The 24400-nt window shown below is 34.5% G+C and overlaps 1 long non-coding RNA gene and 1 pseudogene across 1 annotated transcript; both read left to right on the forward strand.

Annotated features, from left to right (window-relative positions):
* Nucleotides 1–791: 791 nt before the first annotated feature.
* Nucleotides 792–24400, forward strand: part of LOC128192663 (uncharacterized) — a 30666-nt pseudogene continuing 7057 nt past the window's right edge.
* On the forward strand, nt 8712–23700 carry LOC128168011 (uncharacterized). The gene is made up of 3 exons (XR_008241286.1): nt 8712–8961; nt 9137–9262; nt 23680–23700. It is a non-coding gene; the product is annotated as an uncharacterized LOC128168011 (long non-coding RNA).

The raw sequence follows: 24400 nt of genomic DNA on the forward strand, positions 1-24400 counted from the left end.
GTTATGATTTTGTTTTTCTTAGTGGGGAGAGGAGGAATTATTTGTGAGGTTGCTCACAGAACCACCAGTTAGTCCACTGAGAGCACTCTCCCCCTTTCTGGCAACCAAAATTCACCTTAAATTAATTTAATAAAGGAGATTGAATTTTGGGGCATTGTTCCCCCCTCCCCCAACACACATTTTAGTAGAGGGCAATATAAATTTTTATGGCAAATTGAGAACAAATTATATTAAAACAAATAAGTTATAGCTGTCTCACAACTCCCCCCTCCCCTACCCTACCATTGATTAGATTTTGAAGATTATTTTTTTCTTTTATTGGCTTGTTAATACATTTCGGATAAATTTGTTCCCCGAAGCAAAAACGATGCTGAGTGCTTGCATGGCCAAACGTTATACGGAGAGTTGTCCCTCCCACTGAGCACCTCTCGTACAGCGCACCCTCTGGTTGGAGAAGCCGTCATCGTTTATTTTTGATTTTCTGAACTTACTTTATCATATTGACAATCCTGTCTGATTAGAATTACCACCCTTCTGCTTACACTCATAAGAGTCTGATAGGTATCGATAACAATTCATCTACACATGACCTCTATATTTGCACACAACCTAAATATATATCTCATTTACCAAATACATGACTTTATATGTTAATGAGAGGTGCAACTCTTCTATACTCAGTCTGGGGGTTACATAGAAAGCAGGATAAAAATAATTTGCCTGTCTCCATTTAAAAAATCCCAATACCTTTTCTAAAGCCATGATTGGTCAGAATTTTAGGTCGGGTGAAGATGACCCCCTATCAATACCTGTCAGACCCTGTAAGGAGAAGATGGTGCTTTTAATCAGACTGACTGACAATCCTTTTCTGAGAGGAAGCTGCAACGGAAGACCTATTCGTTGCTTTGCAACGAGTTCGTCTCTAGTTTTCTATTATTTTCAAGAACTTAGTCTTGTCAGAGGTGATTATTTGTGCTTAGGTCCAAACATTGTTTCACTTTCGGTTTGCCAGAGTAACTGCATAGGAGTGTTCATTAATATTAACTCCCAAAAATGGAAGAACCCAAAGCATTTCTTGAAACATATTTTCCTACTGAAAAGTGCTTTTTTAAAGTAGGAAAAAGAATGGGGCAAAACTTAAACCTTTTCTTTTTCCAAAAATGATCTCAAAATCTGAGATTTATGTGCTGGAGCGATGAAGAGGCCAAGGTGTTTTTTTAAAATTGTTAATATTGTCCCAAATGAAATGCCTACTAAATTTGCTATTTGTTTAATAGTTAATCTACTTTCAGATTAATTATCATAAGTAATGGTAACGGTTATTTTTATAAGTAACACTGTGCCGGATAATTATGCCAGTGCCAAGGTGGCATTTTTGCACCCGCTTAAGATGCAGATTCGGAAAAATCCATGTATACCAAATGATAGACCACTATGTAGAGAGTATATAACCACTTTTTTTTAGTGTGTTTCACCTGACAGGTGAGATGTTTACCCTTAAAAATTAATATCCCATCGGAAAATGATAATTCCCATAGGAGAATTGATTCTCCTACAGGAAATATTGACAATCCTATCAGAATTTTTAAAAGTCCTATAGAAATTATATTTCCTATAGGAGAATGGTATTTCCTGTAGGAATTTAATTTAGACATGTAGTTTTCCTATAGGATATTAGGTTTTCCTATCGGATTTTATCAAATCCTATCGGAATTGAAATTCCTATAGGAAGTTCTTGTATTCCGATAGGAAATTTCAAATTACCTATAGGAATATTGTTTTTCTATGGGAAAAATTAATTTCCTATAGGAATTTATTTTTGATAGGTAAATATCTCACCTGACAGGTGAGATACACTGATAACAAAGGTGGTTGTAAACTCTCTAAGCAATGATCTATCATATGGCATATTGGAATTTTTCGATATATGCAGCTTAAGCGGGTGCAAAAATGCCACCTTGGCACTGGCATAATTATCCGGCACAGTGTTAAGTATTGAATCCGATGAAGCCATACGAGGTGCTCAAGGACGTTACTTAATCTTAAGGTGTGTTTGGCCATTTTTTTTAATTTGCTGACACACCTGTAAACTTTACTTAATGACATACACTTGTTTCCGTACACATCACACAATTTTTGAAATCTCTTTTCAGTCTTTAGCCTATGCTTTTATGTAGCCTCAAATTCAGCCGAATTGGATGAGGAATTATCAGTCATATTTTCATACAGTGTCTCTAGTAGGCGTTATAAATAGGCTTTTCAAAGGAGTACTAGTATTCGATGATGCAACATGATCAGATAAACGGCCATAAAGAGATATGAACCGAATTATTAATGAAAAGAAAATGTCAATTGAACACTGTAATTTAAGGAATCGAATTGGTGATATTATTTATTAAACGCCCCTCGTATACTGCGATTATGTGCGCTACCTTAGAGCGCCGACGGAGCTCCAGTGGCGCTGCTGGAGACCTTACCGTGCTGCCACGGCTACCACACTTCGTTTATACTGCGTGTTTATCAGAACGTAGAACCAAAGCGCTTTTTATGCTGCTCAAAGTACTTGCCAGCGAATGGCGTTCTTGGTCACCCTACGGCGAAAAATTAAGATGCACCCGTATTGTTTTTCATGGACGCAGAAGAATCACCTTAAGACGCAACCCCGGTGGGTCCGGGGCTTAACATGTCCACAACATATATATAACATATATATACACAAGTTTGGGGGTAATTTTAACAGTTTGAAAAGCATAAAATGTTACCAAATCCAACATACACAAAATTATTTGCAAAATCTTTTTTAAAAAAAAAATATTCGGTCAATATACGGAGCAGGTAAGATTCGTGTCCTCTCGCATGTACGTCACTATTTTAAAATAAGCTGTTTTGGGTCATCTACAAAATATCTGGACAATTAATTCGAATAAAGATATTAAAAGGTTCATAAATTTTCTTCAAATAGTTTTAAGTTGAACACTGGGCCACATTTGAACATAGTTATGCGTATTTATTAACACTTATCTTAATCAATGAAACTACATGTACATGCAGATGATATCCCGCGCGCTAAACACTTGACATATTAATTTGATACAATGCTAAATATGTTGAACCATTGTTTGTTTGATTATTTTTGTATATACTGTGTCAGAATCTTTTCTTAATTGCTTTCTTAAAGATTTCATTTACTCAAAATGAAAAATAAAATCCAATGATTATAATAATGAACAACAAATATTGTGTGTTATTAACCTTTCATGGTAGTATTATAATTCACTTTAAAAAGTATCTAATTGACCTAAAGAATACCAAGTACTACCAAAAGTAGTTCAGTTAAAAGTAAAATCTAAAAAAAAAAATAAGTTCGAATATCCTCTGATATGAGATTGATCAACCCAATATATTTCCGTAGTGAGTCAGTAACTAACCTTATAAGTGTTTTGTTTTCCCAAGGACTATCAAGCGACATATTTATTCACAAAAAGCGGTGATCTACGAAAAGCCATGTACAAGATGCCTTACATCTCGTCCAATGAAACTCATTTAAACTCTTCAAAATTATCAATACCACCGTTCAAATACGCTTTAAAAATCATCGCTTCACCCATAGTACTTACAATGTTTTGTTGCTATTCAATTTTAAACCTCTGCAGAGTTTTGAGCTTCGACCCTTCCATTTTGTTCTGCTCCAGACACAACAATGTGACGTCAATATTCAAAGGGCAACTACTCTGATTTAAAAATAATTCCAAAGGGCAACTACTCTAAATATTTTAAGGACTTACTGAACACAATTTCTGTGTTAAATGATATGAAATATCGAGATGAGTAGGTGAGGCGGCGGCCAATGACGGCCATATTGCCTAATATTAATCATCAAAGAACCTACATAGAGATATATGAAGCAATCACGTGTCATGTTTAATCGAATGAAAGTGTGACATTTCAGTCCGAGGGAAAACAAATATCGTTGTTCAACGTCATCAATACACACTTTATGTAGTGCAATTATTGGCTGGGCTTGCTATCATAATGTTATTTAATATGCTAAAATACGCTTTTCAACATTATTTAACATGCGCATAGTGTACTATTGTTAGGTTTTCTATTTATATGTTTGTGTAAAGAATATTCACTTGGCAAGCACATCGGAAAAAATATTCAAAAAAGTAATTTAAAAGAAATTTACGATAAACAACAGAGAATTTTTAAATCAATGACTTGCAATACACAAAAATCTCTTTAAAATGATTTATGGCTTTGTTGTTTTCCCATTTTCTAGTGCAACAAATTTTACAGGTATAATTATTTTTTTAAATACCTTATTGAGCAATCTAGCAATTAATTAAAAAAATATGAAGGTGGAAAGACCTCTATCTGTTCAAGAACAATTAGTCTACTAGTCTTTTTATTGATTTGAATTCATCATTAGTTACTCTAACTCAAATAATATAAAATAAATATTAACTTTAATTATAAGTCAGTAACTGTCTCATTGTCGCATTCATTAGAAAGAAAAACGAAATCATAAGCTTTTGAAAACGAATTTCGAACGGGCTAGGAATACACAGGAACTTCTGCCTGAAATACAGCCGACTTCCGTTAACGGCAAAGAATAACAGATTAATAATGGTTGAAAATCGAAATTAGAAAAATAACACATCATCATTCTTTCATATGGCAAGCGATCCACCCTGTCCTCAAAAGCTGTGGACAGAATAATAGCTGCATCAAAGCTGGAGAAACTGCAACTGAATGGTAGGCTAATGGTTGTAGTCATTGAGCTCAAAATAGTTGACTTTTTGTTATATTTTACAAATATTAAAACAGTTAATTCGTTATAGGCATAGAAACGCTATGCAAGGTATTTTTTCTGTCGATTAGTGGAATGTTACATTTGATAGTAGGATATATCAATATGAACTTATAAATGCATACGCAAAATTGTATCTATAGACCGGCGTCTTTTCATCCATTACTAGAGTCAACGGAAACTCACTCTAACCGATACAAAATGATGTGATCTACCTATTCAGAATTAGGGGGGGGGGGGGTTGGCGGGCGTAGGTTTTTGTAGAAGCCAGGTAATTAAAATGTTCATGCAATGACTACATAGTTTACCATCAATATTTTTACACTGTGATTGCAGCAAGGAGAAAATTTGACATTAGCATCAGCATTAAGTTAGTATTAGAAGATGGGTGTATAATTGATAATGAAGAGGCCTTCCAAATGTCTCAGGGTAGCATTAGTGAAGTGTTTCGCCTCAAAGATCCATTGCAGGACCATCCACTCAGTCTTCCCCGTATGGTAAGATTTATTGTGTAATGATGGTCTGAATAAATGTCTAATGTTTTTCAAAAATAGTTTTAACTGACTCCTAGGACTCTTGTTATGTAAAGCTAATGCATTTATTTGTTTAAAAGTAAGGACAGTTTAGCTCATCAATATTTTTTTAACCCATTGTGGAAGTGTTAACGTTTTTTTTTCTCTTAAGACTGATACGTATCTTGAAACATCTATCATGTCGAAAATTTACTTTGCTGTGCTTAATTTTCTTAATTTTACATTGTTACAGGTGGTAATTCAAGCCATCTCTTGCACCTAGGACAACGCATAAGAAATAAACAAACTTCAGTTAGTATGCTTGATTACATTTAGCAATTACACTGGTCATTTTAAAACAAATTCAATTCAATAAATTGAAATGGTTTCAAACAATATTGAAACAAAAATATCATTTTTTAAAATTATTACCCTTAGTCATTGTAATGAAATTTATCTCATTATAAAAAGCTATGAGGACACATTCTGACTAAATGTTACTTTCTGTAAATAATGTAATTTGGGATCAAGTGATGCATTAAGAAGCATCTACGGTGTAATTGTAAGTTTTAAACTTGTTATAATAAAGCATGATTCAATTGCTTATTACATGTAAAGCACTTATTCACTAATTGTCATATAATAAGAAATGAAGTCCTAGATATTTTGATAAGTGATATATTTATGACAAAATTTGTCTTTCGTTTGTTGTTGTTAACTTTTTACACTATTTACAACTTCCTAAAATCGTTTTATTAATTCAACCTAAATTCGGTATTGTAAAATAACAAGAAGCCAACTGACCTTAACGGTCACCTGAGTAGCATATATCCCATACACAAACTTGTCATGGGGTCTCATATATGCATCTAATTAATTAGGTTTCATACTGGAGAAGAACAATTATAAATTTGTAATGACGACCACATTTAATTCAAAAAGAACTGTGAAACCTATAATTTTGGTGAAAAACTAAAAGATCTGGTCTACAAAATCATGAATTCAGTTTTCCTTTCAGGTGTGTGGGAGTAAAGAAGATAATTTTTTAACGTTATATGCATTAACATCTACACATCCATTTTGCCCCTGTCCCAGAGACAAAACCCATTCTCCAGGGGACATGAAAATTAAAATTTCAGTAGAGGACTTCCTGGTAATCATAATTATTAGTCAGTTTTTTTATACAGATGTGTGAGAATAGAGAAGAAGATTTTTAAACATTATATGCATTAACACTATATTGCCAAAATGCCCCCCCCCCCCCTCCCCACCTCATGTCCTGAACCCCTGACCCAGGGACCATGAATTTCACAATTTATGTAAAGGAGATTGTGGATATCGTAACCATGTATTCAGTTTTTTGCCAAGATGTGTGGGAGTACAGAAGAAGATTTTTTAAAGTACAATATGGCCATATTGGCCCCACCCTAAAGCCTGAACACCTAACAAAGGGGTCATGAATTTCACAATTTTGATAGAGGGCCTCATGGACATCATAATCATGCATTTAGTTTTTAACAAATATATATGATAGTAGAGAAGAAGATTTTCAAAGATTTAATACATTTTTACTATTTGGTCATATTGGCCCCACCCTAGAGCCTGAACCCCTGACCCATGGGTCATGTATTTCACAATTTAGGTAGAGGGCGTCATGGACATCATAATCATGCATTTAGTTTTTAAAAAATATATATGGTAGTAGAGAAGAAGATTTTCTAAGATTTAAAACATTTTTACTATATAGCCATATTGGCCCACCCTAGAGCCAGAACCCCTGACCCAGGGGCCATAAATTTCACAATTTTGGTAGAGGGCCTCATGGACATCATAACCATGCAACCAGTTTATTCCTCACATGCGTGGGAGTAGAGAAGTAGATTTGTGAAAAGTTGGCTTTTTTGCATATTTGGCCCCGCCCGTGGCACCCCAGGGTTGGTGGAGCCATAAATTTCACAATTTAGATTCTTCTTCCCATAGAGATGCATCACACCAAAAATGGTAACAATTGGCCAGGTAGTTTTCGAGAAGAAGTTAAAAATGTAAAATTGTTAACGCACGACGACGGACGAAGACAATTGCAATAGGTCACCTGAGTGACTCAGGTGACCTTAAAATTAAAGGTGAAGAAATAATATCTGCGGAAACTCTCAAGAAGACCCTCACACACTAAAAATGCATGCTAATTTTATATTGTGCAATTTGATACTAAAAAGTGGATTAACGGAATCAATTAAGATTACTGTCAGAAGAAAAATTGCAAAAAACAACATCAAAGCCAAATAAACTAGATCTGCATTAGTTCTTTATTCTGCGTCCGTCCATAAAATTTGGTAGAACACCTATTTTTTTTCTCTGACACATAATTGTTACAATCAACCTCAAAGAATTTTTAGTTTGTTATGAAGACATTGCAATGAATGAAGCACCACACTCTTTTCGAGGAAAGAACAGTTAGAATTGCCATTAAAATGTTTTTTTTTAAAAGTCTTCTTCTCAAAATTCATTGGCCAGAAATGCTGAAACTTGTGTGGAAGCATCCATAGATTTTTAGGATCCTACTTTGTAGGCCCCTATAGTGATCAGTCTGTATGTCTTTCCTTCCAACTGTCCATCGGAGATCACTTGTCCAGGGCATATCTTCTCTCCCTTGGCACATGGCTCATACTTCACCTACAGAGTGCTTTTACGTGGAAGGTGTACAGTGATCTTAAACCAAATTTCATGGTTAAAGGTAAGGTCATAAAAGAATAATCTGAAAAATACTTGTCCAGATCAAATATTCTCTCGCCTTGGTCCAATCTGGTCCATACTTCACATAGAGAGCGCCTTTTGTCACAAGGTGTGCAGTGACCTTGAATGACGATTCTAGATCAAGGGTCGAGGTCATATTGAACTACACAAGACAAGCACATCTCTTGCCTTAGCCCTATTTGGCTCATACTTCAGATAGCGTGTGCAGTTACTTTAGGTGGTATGGGACACCTTCATACTGTGACGTACTTCCTATCAGACTAGACAATGAAATTAAATATTATTTTGATAACAGTTTTCTTGTCCTATGTTGTTACCTAACAGCAAACGCAATGTGTTCGAGCGTTAACGACAGGTCTGTAAGTAACGAGTTCGAATCCCGCTGGGCGTTTTACAGTTTTTACATTTTCAAAATTATATTAAAACTTATTTTTGCTCAAATATTGAAAAATTTTAAAAATTCAAAACTGGTGAAAGTATTTAAATTTTTATGTAATTTTATCCACATTAATACCAACGGTGTCCCACACCACCTTAAGGTGGAAGGCTACATCGTCAAAACATGTCTGACCTCCGTTCGAAACGCCATTGTGTTCCGGATTGATAACATTATGTCGTGGTACAAAATAGCTATACACCGTTTATTTGAACTCTTCTAACTAAGGAGGTGAGATAGGAATGAAATCACCAAAACGCTTAGAAAATATGTCAATTTTCTTCCTGTTTAAAGCTTTTAACTAACATTGATTATCAGCTGTTTTGTACGGAAAACGTGGAATCTAAATAATATACCATTTCCCTGCTCTGCTGCTATTGGCAACACATTTTTGTCATGTCATCTGCAACAGACGATCATACATATGTGGCGGATTATCGATATAGGTAAGCAGATGTCAAATTTTCATTTAAACTATATATGTATGATGAATATAAAACGAAAGTACCGTAGTACGATCTCTTGAATTGATCCTAACTTCCCAAATTAAAAAAAAACATTTGCAGTAAAAGACTTTCACTGAAACTTTGACATTAAACTAATGTATTTTGATTAAAATAGATACAACTAGGTAGCAATAGCAGTGGAAGCCCGGATTTGCAAGCCAAATGAGGGAAAGACATAATTCTGAAAAGGAGCATGTTTTTCATTTCCACACATGCATGTGTATCACTATGGACATCTAATGTATGTATTGATATGCGTATGGTTGTTGTTTATAATTGCTATTGTATATAAAAAAAGTAAAAGGCAATTTAAATAATATAATATAACTAGAGCAAAGCTCGTTGCAAAGCAACGAGTGGGTCTTCCGTTAATGTCGGAAGTAAAGCTGGAAGTTCCTGTAAGAAGCATAGCTCTTAAACCAATAACAAGAGTAACTAAAATAAAAAGATGAAAAATCGAATTATTCCTGGTACGACTTCACAAAATCCGAATGATTTTAAGAACGACTTAACAAAAACCTTTCTGATTTCAAGAACGACTTAACAAAAAAAATCCGAATGTGTCAAAGTACGACTTAACAATTATTTTTGGTACGAGTTAATATTACTTTGAACATTACGCTATTTTTTAAACCAAGGACGCGGAATCAAAATTTCCGGAAAAATCAATTTTTAAACCCCGATATCTCTGTAATGCATCGTCCGATTTTAAAACGGCTTTCAGTGTTTGATTCAGCTCATTAAGCTCTACAAAACACATATTCATTTTTCATTTGATCAGAAAATTCATTTTTTCGAAAAATTTGTTTCACTTCCGGTTTCGACCGGAAGTGACAGATTCTCATTTCCAGCCTTATTACAGAGGTAAATCGACCAAATCATCACCATTGAAATTTTCAAGCCTCTTTCTTTAAGCGTTTTTGAGAAAAGTCCGGGACAAAATTACTTTTTGAAATTTTTAAAAATGACGTCACGTCAAAACGGAGGTGACGTTCTTTATAAACCTTTAACATTTTTGAGGGACGCCAACTTGCAAACATCTCTGAAAATTTCATCAAAATCGGTTAAAAATTTTTTGAGTTATGAAGCAAAAAAGGAGTCAGAAGAAAAGAAAAAGAATAATAACTAGAGCAAAGCTCGTTGCAAAGCAACGAGTGGGTCTTCCGTTAATGTCGGAAGTAAAGCTGGAAGTTCCTGTAAGAAGCAGAGCTCTTAAACCAATGACAAATGTAGCTAAAATAAAAAGATGAAAAAATCGAATTATTCCTGGTACGACTTAACAAAATACGAATGATTTTAAGTGCGTTTTAACAAAAACCTTTCCGATTTCAAGAACGACTTAACAAAAACAATCCGATTGTGTTCAAGTACGACTTAGCAATTATTTTTTGGTACGAGTTAATTTTACTTTAAACATTACGCTATTTTTTAAACCAAGGTCGCGGAATCAAAATTTCCGGAAAAATCAATTTTTAAACCCCAATAACTCTGTAATGCATCGTCCGATTTTCAAACAGATTTCAGTGTTAGATTCAGATTATTAAGCTCTACAAAATACATACATTTTTTTTATTTGATCAAAAAATTTAATTTTTCGAAAAATTTGAATCACTTCCGGTTTCCACCGGAAGTGACAGATTTTCATTTCTCGGCCTTATTACATAAGTAAAATGACAAATGTAAAATCGTTTAAAATTTCAAGCCCGTATCTTTAAGCATTTTTGAGAAAAGTCCCGGACAAAATGACATTTTTAAAATTTTATAAATGACGTAACGTCAAAATGGAAGTGACGTTGTCTTTAAAACTTTAACATCTTTGAGGGACGCCAACGTGCTAATATCTCTGAAAGTTTCATTGAAATCTGTTTAAAACTTTTTGAGTTATGAGGCAAAAAAGGAGTCAGAAAAAAAAGAAAAAGTATAATAATAACTAGAGCAAAGCTCGTTGCAAAGCAAACCGGAAGTAAAGCTGGAAACTCCTGTAAGAAGCAGAGCTCTTAAACCAATAACAAGAGTAACTAAAATAAAAAGATGAAAAAAAATCGAATTATTCCTGGTACGACTTAACAAAATCCGAATGATTTTAAGTACGAATTAACAAAAACCTTTTTGATTTTAAGAACGACTTAACAAAAAAAATCCGAATGTGTTTAAGTACGACTTAATAATTATTTTTGGTACGAGTTAACTTTACTATTAACGTTATGCTATTTTTTAAACCAAGGACGCGGAATCAAAATTTCCGGAAAAATCGATTTTTAAATCCCAATATCTCTGTAATGCATCGTCCGATTTTAAAACGGCTTTCAGTGTTAGATTCAGTTTAATAAGCTCTACAAAACACATATTCGTTTTTGATTTGATCAGAAAATTCATTTTTTCGAAAAATTTGTTTCACTTCCGGTTTCGAGCGGAAGTGACAGATTTTCATTTCGAGCCTTATTACAGAGGTAAATCGATTAAATCATAACCATTGAAAATTTCAAGCCTCTATCTCAAAACGTTTTTGAGAAACGCCGCGGACAAAATGACTTTTTGAAAATTTTAAAAATGACGTTACGTCAAAACGGAATTGACGTTGTCAAGAAAACTTTAACATCTTTGAGGGATAATAGTTTCACATTATCTCTGAAAGTTTCATCAAAATCGGTTGGAAACTTTTTGAGTTATAAAGCCGAGAAGGAGTCAGAAAAAAAAAGAAAAAGTATAATAATAATAAAAAGAAACCGAAGAATAACAAGAGGGTCTTCCGTTGAAAACGGAAGACCCTAACTAGACACGATCTCGTTGCGAGCAACGAGGAGGTCTTCCGTCTGTTTTGTAGAATAAGGAATGACCTTATTCTTGATCTTCGTCAACGAAACTTATCCGGAAAAGGATGCGGAATCTATGAGTGTAATGGGTGAAAGACTATCTATCCCTTTGGTGTCCCTTATTTGAGGGATCAGCTCCTTTTCATTCATTTTAGTTAAAAGGTATTTTTGTCTACCGCTAATAAGTGTTTAGAAATTGGTTACCGTTTTTGAGATATCTGGGAAAAATCGTTTTGATATCCGGTCCTAAAACTCTTTTTAGGGTCCAGATAACAAACAATATATGGTTGTACATTGTTAAGCTCAATATTTTGAGCATCTTTTGTTAAATACTGCTTTCCTGAGCTTTCCTCTATTTCGAGATATTGAAGATCAAAGTGTTGGACTTCTGGCCCCTTAAAATCCCTAATTACATAACATAGGAGGAAATGATTACCATGTATAGGCAAATAACCTTAGAATGAACATAATTGGCTCTATAACGTATCACAAAATATTTCACAGTTATAAGTTATCATCAAAAGACTTTACAGCCCCCTTAGCCCCTTATTTGAAGAGCCAGCCCCTTTTTCTTGATTTCATAAGAATGTTTTGGTCAATTCAAACACATTTTGTTCAACAAGTGTTTACAAATTTTGTACCGTTCTCGAGATATCTTGAGAGGGTCGTTTTAGGGGCCGACCCTGTAACTCCTTTAAGGGACCGCATAACAAAGAAATTATGGTTGCAGATTGTTAAGCTCAATACTTTGAGCATCTTTTGTTCTATATTGCTTTTCAAAATTTTCCTCCATTTTGAGATATTGAGCATCAAATTTTTGGACTTCTGGCCCCTTAAATCCCCTAATTATGTAACATAAGAGTAAATGATTGCCATGTGTAGGTGGATAACGTTAAAATGAACATAATTGCTTCTATAACGTATCACAAAATATTTCACAGTAAAAAGTTATCATTATAGGACTTTAGAGCTCCCTCAGCCCCTATTTGAAGGGCCAGCCCCTTTTTCAACATTTCAAATGAAAGCTTTAATCAATTCAAACACATTTTGTTCAACAAGTGTTTACAAATTAATTTTGTACCGTTCACGAGATATCTTGAGAGGGTCATTTTAGGGGCCGACCCTGTAACTCCTTTAAGGGACTGCAAAGCAAAGAAATTATGGTTGCATATTGTTAAGCTCAATATTTTGAGCATCTTTTGTTCAATATTGCTTTCCAGAATTTTCCTCCATTTTGAGATATTGAGCATCAAAGTTTTGGACTTCTGGCCCCTTAAAACCCCTAATTACGTAACATAGGAGTAAATAATTGCCATGTATAGGTGAATTACGTTAGAATGAAAATAATTGCTTCTATAACGTATCACAAAATATTTCACAGTAAAAAGTTATCATTAAAATACTTTAGAGCCCCTTCAGCCCCTTATTTGAAGGGCCAGCCCCTTTTTCATGATTTCAAATGAAAGCTCTTGACATTATAAAAATTTTTTGTTCTACATGTTATTACAAAATACTATCGAGGAAAGAGATATTGGAAAAAAAACCACGAAAAATCACGACGCTTTTTTAACCGTAATTTTCGAGCTCGGGCGAGCTTCGGCGCTTTTGGTCACAGGAAAATAAATATACCACATGTCAGATCTACAACCTTTTGTCTACAATCCCTGAAATTTTGAACTCAATATCTTAAACCGTTTAGGAGTTTACCCCTGGACAAGCCGACCCTCTGAAAATCGTTAAAGTGTGAATAAATCAAAACCGGAAGTGCCGTCATCGGTAAAAAAAATTTCCAATAAGGTTCAGATCACTATCTATCAAATCTGAAAGTTTCGTGTAAATCGGTCGAGCAGTTTCCGAGAAATCGCGTACACAAAATTTGTAAGAAAAAAAAAGAAAAATAACTAGACACGATCTCGTTGCGAGCAACGAGGAGGTCTTCCGTCCGATTTTTAAGAAGGAAATATGTCATCATCGACTTTGAATTTCGACAACAAAACATGATATGGTAAAAAAGAGTGAAGTACTAATGCTTTTTGTACCGCTTTTTATAAGTTCTCTTACATAGCTTTATTAAATACTAGCATTTCTTCCAATTAAGATAAAAAAGATTAAACTTCTTTACCTCTGGTCCCTCAAAAACCCTATTTGGGTAACACAAGAGAAAATTGTTATATTATAACGTATATAATAACGTTTTATACCTAATCTATCTTTAATAACCTTTCACAAAATGGCTCTCTTGAAAGGGTTACAGATAAACGATTTTAGAGCCCTTTGATCCGCTAATTTAAGGGACCAGCCCCTTTTTCTTGATATTAAATGAAAGGACATTTAAATCTAAACACATTTTGTCAACAAATGTTCAAAAATTCGTTACTGTTTTGGAGATATATAAGAAAGGAGGTTTTAGGGGCCGATCCCATTTCTCCTTAAAGGGGCCCTTTAACGAAATTTTAAATGTTACATATTGTTAAGAACATCATTCTGAACAACTATTCTTCTGTACTGCATTTCAAAATATTTTTCCTTTCTGAGATATGGGTGTCCAAAATTTTGGTCCCTAAAAACCCTTAATTACGTAACACATGAAAAAATCATTACATTGCTTGGATATATTATAACTGTGGGATAAACATATTTGCTTCTATAACCTTTCACAAAATATCTCTCAGTAAAAAGTTATCATTAAAAGACTTTAGGCCCCCTCAGCCCCTTATTTAAAGGGCCAGCCTCTGTTTCAAGATTTCAAATAAAAACTCTAATCAATTAAAACATTTTTTGTTCAATAAGTAATTACAAATTTTGTACCATTCTTGAGATATCTTGAGAGGGTCGTTTTAGAAGCCGATCCTTAACTCCCTTAAAGGACCACATAACAAAGAAATAATGGTTGATTATTGTTAAGCTCAGTATTTTGAGCATCTTTTGTTCAATATTGCTTTTCAAAATTTTCCTCCATTTTGAGATATTGAGCATCAAAGTTTTGGACTTCTGGCCCCTTAGAATCCCTAATTACGTAACATAGGAGGGAATGATTACCATGTATATGTGGATAACGTTAGAATGAACATAATTGCTTCTATAACGTATCACAAAATATTTCACAGTAAAAAGTTATCATTAAAAGACTTTAAAGCCCCCTCAGCCCCTTATTTGAAGGGCCAGCCTCTTTTTCATGATTTTAAATGAAAGCTCTAATCAATTCAAACACATTTTGTTCAACATGTGTTTACAAATTTTGTACCGTTCTCGAGATATTTTAAGAGGGTCGTTTTAGGGGCCGACCCTGTAACTCCTTTTAGGGACCGCATAACAAAGAAATAATGGTTAATTATTGTTAAGCCTAATATTTTGAGCATCTTTTGTTCAATATTGCTTTTCAAAATGTTCCTCCATTTTGAGATATTTAGCATGAAAGTTTTGGACTTTTGGCCCCTTAAAATCCCTAATTACGTAACATAGGAGTAAATAATTGCCATGTGTAGGTTGATAACGTTAGAATGAACATAATTGCTTCTATAACGTATCACAAAATATTTCACGGTAACAAGTTATCATTTAAAGACTTTAGAGCCCCCTCAGCCCCTTATTTGAAGGGTCAGCCCCTTTTTCCTGATGTCACATCAAAGCTCATGACTTTATAAAGATTTTTTGTTCTACATGTTATAACAAAATACTATCGAGGAAAGAGATATTGAAAGAAAACCACGAAAAATCACGACGCTTTTTTAACTGTAATTTTCGAGCTCGGGCGAGCTTCGGCGCTTTTGGTCACAGGAAAATATATATACCACATGTCAGATCTACAACCTTTTGTCTACAATCCCTGAAATTTTGAACTCAATATCTTAAATCGTTTAGGAGTTTACCCCTGGACAAGCCGACCCTCTGAAAATCGTTAAATTGTTAATAACTCAAAACGGGAAGTGACGTCATCATTAAAAAAAATTTCCAATAAGGTTCAGATCATTATCTATCAGACCTGAAAGTTTCATGTAAATCGGTCGGGTAGATTCAGAGAAATCGCGTACACAAAATTGGTTGGAAAAAAAAAGAAAAAAAATAATAATAATAGGGAAAAAGAAACCGAACGAAAACAATAAGGTCTTCCGTTGGAAACGGAAGACCTTAATAATAAGAAGAATAGGGAAAAAGAAACCGAACGAAAACAATAAGGTCTTCCGTTGGAAACGGAAGACCTTAACTAGACACGATCTCGTTGCGAGCAACGAGGAGGTCTTCCGTCCGATTTTTATAATAAGGAATGACCTTACTCTTGATCTTCGTCAACGAACGTATCCGGAAAAGGAGGCGGAATCTATGAGTGTAATGGGTGGAAGACTATCTATCCCTTTGGTGTCCCTTATTTGAGGGATCAGCTCCTTTTTTAATTCATTTTAGTTAAAAGGTATTTTTGTGTACTGCTAATAAGTGTTTAGAAATTGGTTACCGTTTTTGAAATATCTGGGAAAAATCGTTTTTATATCCGGTCCTAAAACTCCCTTTAGGGTCCAAATAACAAACAATATATGGTTGTACATTGTTAAGCACATTATTTTGAGCAACTTTTGATGAAAACTGCTTTCCAGAATTTTCCTCTATTTCGAGATATTGAGGATCAAAGTGTTTGACTTCTGGCCCCTTAAAATCCCTAATTACATAACATAGGAGTAAATGATTACCATGTATAGGTAAATAACCCTAGAATGAACTTAATTGACCCTATAACGTATCACAAAATATTTCATGTAAAAAGTTATCATTAAAAGACTTAAGAGCCCCCTCAGCCCCTTATTTGAAGGGCTAGCCCCTTTTTCTTGATTTTATAAGAATGTTCTTGTCAATTCAAACACATTTTGTTCAACAAGTGTTTACAAATTTTGTATTGTTCTCGAGATATCTGGAGAATTAGCAGGTATTGAAAATAATTAGTGCACATGATCATGCACATGACAAATAAAGTGTCTTACACATGTAAATATTAATGTTAAAGCTGCTTGGTCCGATTTTCAATATAATAATTGTACACTTTTAAACGATGGTTATGCTAAGTATGTGTGCAATAATATACGTTGCAGTAGTTTTCCCGGTCAATTAAGCCACCGTTTTTGAAATATTTGGGAAAGAAATTTTAGGGGTCATCCTTTCATCTTCTTATCGGGCCCGTGTAACAAATTTGAGCCATTGCCGAATAAATGTGTGCACAAAATCGTTAATAAAAGAATGCAGGTAACGGGAGCTTTTAACACGGGAGCAGGGAGTGCTTTAAAACTCATATTTACATGTATTAATTTACCTTGTAAAATTATCAGTCATATATGGTGTTCCGATGGGGCCACTTCGACCTTCGCACTTTCGCCTTTAGGTCGAGGTGCGAGAGTGCGAAGTTGCGACGGCGAAAGTGCGAAGGTGCGACGGCGAAGGAGCTAAAGTGCGAAGATGCGACGGCGAAGCGCGAAGATGCGAAGGCGAAAGTGCGAAGTTGCGAAGGCGAAGAAGCGATACTACTAACGATGGTTATGCTAAGTATGTGTGCAATAATATACGTTGCAGTAGTTTTCCCGGTCAATTAAGCCATATTTCAATGAAAAAATTATGTACATGTTGAAACTCGTTGAATCCGGGTGTTGTGTATTACGGCATGCTGCCCAATCCGGCGACATTATTCAGCCCCTTGACATTTTCCCATCATTTTTGTTTAAAAAAAATTTGTGCAATCCGGATCCTATCTATTCTGTTAACCGGCGCAATGAAAAAGCCTACTGCTTATCATTAGTGAGAGTTATCTCCCGTAGTCCGTCCACTTATCGATCGATCGGCCTTCTGCGAGATATTAATGCTCAATTATCGACCAATTTTTCTGCCGTTGCTATTGATTTAAACAACTGTGAATATAGATCTAAAGTAGCAACTTATTTCAGTTAATACCGTAAAGTCTTGTTATGAATTGCAATTAGATAATTAGATTATAGTTCACCCACTTTTTTTTCAGACCGTGATTCAGGATACTGCGGGATTAAGACTGCCGATATCGTTTGTTATCCCCGTTGGATGGCTACACGTACAGAGTTGCATATTATTCTGTCAAAATGCTCAATTTTTTTTATATAAAATTCTCATTTATATTAATATTTATCTATTGTTTCCCTGCATCAAAACAGTTCTCGCCATCAGGTATTTCAGCCACCTGTTGACTTGTTAATGTTTTGTTTAACAATTTACGGTTAAGCATGCACTTTTCAGGTAAATTGGATGTTCGAAAAATTATCAATAAGGATGATTTAATTCAAAAAGTATATTTGCAACAACATCATTTGAACCGGATGTTGCCTAATCCGGCAATTTTTTTTTTCAGAACCACCCTCCGCCGGATTAGACAAGTTTTGTTGTGTATTCGCAAAAAAATCGACATAAAAGGGTTTTGCGTTATTTCGCCGCGTGTTTAAAGTGGCCCCTCACGTCGAAGCTAGTATGATTGTATTACGACTTTGAAATCTGTTTTTTTTATATAATCTATTATAACATATAAAATATACAGCATGACTATTTAAACAAAAATTAAGCAGTGTACATTTGTTCATTAATAGTTTCGATGTTTACGTTGTTTATAATCATTGCAAAACATGCAGGATGAATAAACCCAATCATTCGGAGGATGAAACCCAACGGTTTCCTTTTTTAAACATTCCAATGATGTATTTTGGGGGTTTTTGTTGTATGCCTAAAATTTATTTTTATTTACTTTGAATATTTCTAACGTTGAAAGGATACTTCCGTTTAAATACGTCTATAACTTTGTAAGATCATTCATTTGGTTTGCAAGGAAAATTATTTGATACTATAATGGCCGACAAATCGGAACATGCAGCTTGAAGAAATTTCTCAACTTATTATACCTCGAAACGTTATTTCAAATAAGGCACCAATCAATGAAGGGAAATGGAAATATTCGGCGGATCCAAATGTTAAAATATTCTTATGATAAAAATTGGTATTTATAGCAAACAGATTAATCATTTTTTATCTCTTACAAGATATAATCGCACCTGTGTTTTGTATCCATCTCTTTTAAACTCTTTGTAGCCAAATCTGTCAAAATTCGTGGTCGTTTCACCCTCTTGTTGTAAACCCCGCTGAAATGTTCACAATCGATGCGCTGATGAACGAAATACTCGACTAGAAAAACTTGCTGCATGGGCCGTCTAACATTATTAACTTTAATGATGAATTCAGAAACTTTTACATTTCAAAAAGTGTCATTTTTTGTTAAGTTACAGGAACATTGTCATTCACGCACATAAAATTTGTACAAAATAAGTTATAAGTTATTCAACCAGTGTTTGAAATTTGAGACCGTTTTTGAAATATTTGGGAAAGAAATTTTAGGGGTCATCCTTTCATCTTCTTATCGGGCCCGTGTAACAAATTTGAGCCATTGCCGAATAAATGTGTGCACAAAATCGTTAATAAAAGAATGCAGGTAACGGGAGCTTTTAACACGGGAGCAGGGAGTGCTTTAAAACTCATATTTACATGTATTAATTTTACCTTGTAAAATTATCAGTCATATATGGTGTTCCGATGGGGCCACTTCGACCTTCGCACTTTCGCCTTTAGGTCGAGGTGCGAGAGTGCGAAGTTGCGACGGCGAAAGTGCGAAGGTGCGACGGCGAAGGAGCTAAAGTGCGAAGATGCGACGGCGAAGCGCGAAGATGCGAAGGCGAAAGTGCGAAGTTGCGAAGGCGAAGAAGCGATACTACTATCGCACTCTCGCCTTCGCATCTTCGCATTCTCGCCTTCGCATCTTCGCACTTTCGCCTTCGCCTTTTTATAGTTGTGGAGCTCTCTATCGTTTAAAGACAATGTTAGCTGTATAAAAGGACACCTGAGGCAGACGATGAACTTTCTAGAATTTATTTTCAACAGCCTGCGCAGATCAATAATTTTTTCTAGGGGGTGGGGTGGATAAATAATTATATTTGTCGGGGTTGGGGGAGGATTCCGAGACATATTTTGGAGATTTTATTATATATAATTGATAAAATTAAATTTTCCGGGAGGATGAGATCCGGACCCTCTCTCCCCCTTTACTGCATGTGTGAAGTTATTAGTATTGAATTTTCCGGGGGGGGGACCCCCTCTCCACCTCTAGACCCATTCATCAGCAAGGAGTGTCGCATAATGAAATTAGAATGTTACTGTGTTTGATCTACGGTAAACAGACAGCTGGTAAATGACAGGCATATGTATACATTATGGCGGACATTACATTTTATATGAAGTATATAACGATTAGGCATAGCCAGCACTGGTAAACATAAATGTCACATATACACATTAAAATATTTATAAACATTCATAGTAAGCACAATGGCTTAGCGCATGCGTACCAATGACATCATGGATTAATCGGAAAACCTTGGCGAGTACGTTGCCTGCATCAAATTCTTTGTAATCGACCGAGACTTTCTGAATGCTATCAAAAAAGGCGAAGGCGAAAGTGCGAAGTTGCGAAGGCGAGGGAGCGATAGTAGTATCGCTCTTTGCCTTCGCACTTCGCCTTCGCATCTTCGCCGTCGCACTCTCGCCTTCGCAACTTCGCACTCTTGCATCTTCGACCTAAAGGCGAAGGTCGAAGTGGCCCCATCGGAACACCATAGTCATAGGCATTAGATAGCTGATATTGCCTGATTGGCGAATTTGATTTGCCTTTTGACTCCATGACATCTACAATTTCGCTTAGTTAAACGTACACATTTTAAAAAAAATGTATATAAACATGTACTCCAATCAGGTGTTGTACTTTACAGAACGTTTTTTATGCGATCGCCGAGCGCTTCTTTTTGGGGAAGAACAGTCCTAATCAGACAGCAAATACATAATACAGCATACAGACGTTTTTATTAATATAATTGTATATAATTTATGAATAAACTATTTAAATTTGCTTGAATATGCAAATTTTAAAGCCAATTCGATTTGTATTAGACAATTAATCTACTAAGTGTTCGCTACTCGATCTTCAATTGTCCGAATACAATCAAAACTTTTACAATCAATGTACATGTACATTAAATTCTTAAAACTCACATATTCTTTCAGAATAAATTTTTTTTTATTTATAAATGAATAAAATCAGCAATGAGTTTGCTTTTTAATGACTACCATTGAGAAGAGGTTATACCAATATTGTGACCCTTATTATTTTACTGCCTGAATGTTAATAAAACTTCAACTTTTTTGAAAATGGTTTGTTTTATCGTCCCCGTACCTACCGCAAGCATGTAACATTGTACTTCGTAAGCTGCCTTATCTCGAACGCTTTTTAAATATATTTCAACTTTTACTTACTACATCCTGCTTAACTCTCTCTCTCTCTCGTTCTCTCTCTCTCTCATAACTCATAAAAATTCTAATATTTTGTTAGCCAAATGAAGTATCACTATATCATATATTACAGATACTTATGTGAATATCGCCTATATTTTGTTGAAATTGGTAGTGTAATGCATTTAATTCTCAGGTGCAAAATGTCACAAACGGACACAAGTGAATTTATTTACATTTCAAATCATACGACTGTAAAACGTATTATATTCATTGATGGCAACTTTTTTTCCCTTTATTATAGGAACTATGATTTAAATCAATGGTTTGATGCATCGTTAACCAATATAATTGTAAATGAAAATAACAACAAATCAATGGGCATTGGAATGTGTGATAACGTATAAACACGAGAAGCATGTGTCCTGCATTGAATCGGCTGTCCACTAGCGCGGCATCTCCTCGGCCCGTTTTATGAAAATGTACACTCAACGTGGTGGGTTTGAAATGTTAACGTTTGCATTTTGATAACTGAAGTTTATTTTCCAACAATAAAACTATTTCATGACATAGACAAGATCGCAAAGAACGCCTTTTTTTCAATGACAGCCATACTATCTATTTTTTTTTAATTACGAGAGCAAAACAGCAATACTTCGTAGGTAATAATTTAGTCTTTTTTCATTCACTCTTTAATATCGTTAAAATCTGAATTCATTGTGTTTGCAGCTACATAAATAAACCCGTGTGTGCATTACAACAAGGCGCATATCTTGTGTATTGGATAACGGCAGATCGCTCGCTAGTCCAGCCGCGACCCATTTTCTCGGCCGCGGGCAAGGATCGGATACGTATAATTGTTTACATACATGAAGCTCGGAATACAGCTAGCAAGATTTTAAATGCGACTCAAATACATAGCATAGAAGCAATTCTTATACACATAATATATTTCCCTAGAAAAGAATTAAACTATTTAAACACTTTCCGAATGCAAGTAGTACACTGTCTATGGTAGTAGGTAATGGTATAATCTTTTTTATTTATTATTAAAATCATTAAAATAGGAAGTTTTGTGTTTGCAGCTACATAAAAAAACCATGTGTGCATTACAGCAAGACGCAAATCTTGTGTATTAGATAACGGCAGACCGCTCGCTAGTCCATTCGTGACCTATTTTCTCGGCTGCGGCAAGGGATCGGATACGTAATTGTTCACATACACAGTTCGGTATACAGCTAGATTTTAAATGCGACTCAAATTTATTGTATAGAAACAGTTCTTTTATCCATAATGTGTTTCACTAGAAAATAACTATAATGTTTAAACACTTTCCGTGTGTAAACCGGTACCCTTTATGTCAGTTATACGCACAAATACCCCGTTTATTTGCCAAATAAAACACAAATACATGGTAACAAGTCTGGCTTTTTACACTCATATTACGCAATGCCCGAACAAAATATTATTGTTACGACATTAATAAGATCATAATGAACAACTTTTGCAGCGACAGCCATATCGAAATCTTAACCGCTTTTGAGTTATAAAGTGAAAACTTTGAAGGGTTCTTGGTCCTTAATTTGAGGGGCCAGCCCCTTTTTCTAGGTGTCAAACAAAAGATCTTGTAAATTTAAATTTTTGTTCTTCTACATGTCTTAACAAAATATTTGTGAGAAAAAAGATAATCTAAGAAAACCAGGCAAAATCACAACGCTTTTTTAATCTCATTTTTCGAGCCCTACCGAGCTTTAGCGCCTTTTGTGCCTAAAATTTATTAATGCCTTATTACATATCTACAATCTTTTGTCTATCATTCCTGAAATTTTGAACTTAATATCTTTTATAGTTTTTGATAACTCTCTTGGACAAGCCGACACTCTGAAAATCAAGAAAACGTCGATATTTCAAAAACGGAAATGACGTCATCAACCAAAAAAATTTCCGATCAAGTTTAAACTAATGTCAATAAGATCTGCAAATTTTATTAAAATCGATCGAACAGTTTCCGAGTAATCGCTGACACAAAATCGGTAAGAAAAAAAAAGGAGAAGAATGAGAAAAAAAAACCGAAGAAAAACAATAAGGTCTTCCGTTGGAAACGGAAGACCTTAATAATAATAAAAAGAAACAATAGAATAACAAGAGGGTCTTCCGTTGGAAACGGAAGACCCTAATTAACTACGTATATTTTGTTCTGAAGAGTTAAATATATATATAAATGCATATATCAATAATATGATTTTTTAGCTTCAAACATTATCATAAGCACTACTTATCTTATATCTACATATTTAGCATAAACTTGTTCCTTTTTTAATTTTTCTTCGTGATTTTTATTAATTACAAAATTGATCCCAAGATATTTGAGACCATGTAAAATAAAGAAAGACAACTCTTAAACAGGATCTTTCATACCAAGATTTTTGCAATAATTAAGTATTTCCTTTAATTTTTCAATTTCATTCAATTTCTTTTCTTCATCCCATTCACCAACGAATATTGTTTATATTTTCAGGTTTTTGTGGGATTTTGTCCAGCAGTTTGCCTTAAAAGATTTTTTTTATATTTTAGTTTTATATTTATGTGGATTCCAATAAAAATCATACAAACTTCATTCATGAATTTTTTTGTTTTTCATTTCTAAACTTAATAACATTTCACTTTCATAAGAATTTTAATAAAACAGGAATGTTTAAAAATTTGATTAATAAGGGGTTATCGGGAACCAGACTGATATTTTAAAAATTCTCTAGAAAATAGTGTATTGTATTTTGAGGTATATTATTGTTGAATACTGTGCCTAGTATTGGTAACAAATGCATGCAACAAAAATCTCTTACACTTAGTTGGTGTAGAGATCCACCTTAAACCACGTTTCAAGGTCAAATGTTAAGGTAATAGCAGATCTCTTTAAGATCTAGTTTTAGACCACACATTATTTTCCATTGGCTTAATCTTTCTTATATTAAACCTCAAAAAGCCTGTAGGTAAGGGATAATGAGCTTGACTTAAAGTTCTTTGCCAACCCGAATATTTCTAAGCCATAGGTCAATGTCAAATCATCTGATATGCCTTCATCCTATTTTCCATCATATAAGAGCAGCCCTTTGAGATGGCAACATCTCAGTAGTGTCTAGTTCAAATTATAATCTATAGGAGAAGAAAGTGGCTATTATGATGACTGGTTGTAGTGGAAAATGTTCACATAGAAAAATAAGAGATAAATCTGTTAAAAC

This window comes from Crassostrea angulata, chromosome 1 (assembly GCF_025612915.1).
Source record: "Crassostrea angulata isolate pt1a10 chromosome 1, ASM2561291v2, whole genome shotgun sequence".
Taxonomy (NCBI): domain Eukaryota; kingdom Metazoa; phylum Mollusca; class Bivalvia; order Ostreida; family Ostreidae; genus Magallana; species Magallana angulata.